The sequence below is a fragment of the Solanum tuberosum genome, unplaced genomic scaffold (assembly GCF_000226075.1).
Source record: "Solanum tuberosum cultivar DM 1-3 516 R44 unplaced genomic scaffold, SolTub_3.0 scf00174, whole genome shotgun sequence".
In the NCBI taxonomy this organism is placed as follows: domain Eukaryota; kingdom Viridiplantae; phylum Streptophyta; class Magnoliopsida; order Solanales; family Solanaceae; genus Solanum; species Solanum tuberosum.
Window position 1 is genome coordinate 1,115,880 of NW_006239103.1, and position 1,147 is coordinate 1,117,026.

Consider the following 1,147-nt stretch of genomic DNA (forward strand, 5'->3'; position numbering starts at 1 on the left):
GAAAAAAAATTCAGTAGTTATTTTCACAGATGTTTTAATTGATAGGTGAAAGAGAAAATAATAATAATATTTTCATATAAAAAAAATTAGAAAGTTTCCGACCATTTCATTCAGATGGTTATACCAACCAAAGGTCATATTTAAAAATAAGGGTCATGTGAAGATTATGTTTCTCAATGTGTATAACTTAGACCAACGAAAAGGTCATCGAACTGTTAAGCTTTTGACCAATGCGCCGAATTTCGATGACTGCTTGGCTCTTCCTGCATGGTTTAATTTTGAATATAACACGATAATCATATTTTTATTTGACTAATTAAATTCCTCCCAAGTTAATTATTCACATCGAGGGTCAGCTAGCAAACCAATTCTATGAAAATTCCGATAAGCTTGAGAATAAAATCGTCTTAAATAAGTTAGAATAGCAAGATTAGTATAACCCTATACGGTGACTTAAGTTTTCTAGAAATTAGGATGTACTTCAGATTGGCCTTGCTCAGTGATAATTCTTGAATAATTTTTCAGGTTTCAGGATTATCGAATCGTCGTTCACAAGGGCTACCATATGAGTCCAGAGGGAGGAGTGAGGCTTACAGTTCTTTCGTCTTCAAGATAAGCTAGCAAGCTCCAGTTTCGATCAGTATCAAATCTCATAACCCAGCAGAAAGCTGAACAACAAAGGAATTGAAAGAGAAATGTTAATAGTAATAACATTGCATGACCTATGGAAAGCATGCATATGTTTCAAGGCTACTGTATGACCCAGTGGGCGTGTACTCGACATATTTGTCCCACCTCTAAGAACATCCAACTGAGCAAAAGAAGGAAAAACGAGAAGAAGCAGAGAGGAGATGAAGCATTTACGACATAAGTAAAATATTTACTGCTTACTTATTGATTGAAATGAAATAATAATGTGTATAAATGGTGATCGTGGTGTCTAGATGTATCTCTCTATGCATACTCCTTGAATGTTTCTTCCATCTCGAACAATTCTGAATACGCGTGCATGACACAAAATATTGATGACCAAAACTAGTTCGATTTTATACTTCCCAGTGTGATCTCTCAAAATCTCTCTTGCAATTACCACAATATGAAAGCATACACGCTCCTCTCTCTCTCTCTCTCTCCCCCCTCTCCCCCC

The 1,147-nt window shown here is 35.7% G+C and overlaps 1 protein-coding gene across 4 annotated transcripts in view; it reads right to left on the minus strand.

Moving 5' to 3' along the window:
- Positions 1–305: 305 nt before the first annotated feature.
- The window catches only part of LOC102601622 (actin-related protein 9), a 14,981-nt gene continuing 14,139 nt past the window's right edge, over positions 306–1,147 (minus strand). For 3 of the 4 annotated variants that reach the window (XR_001474309.1, XM_015311900.1, XM_006354462.2), the window contains exon 21: positions 306–668. The gene's annotated coding sequence lies outside the window, so the exon portion shown is untranslated. The remainder of the gene's footprint in view (positions 669–1,147) is intronic. The other variant, XM_015311899.1, reaches the window with a different exon arrangement.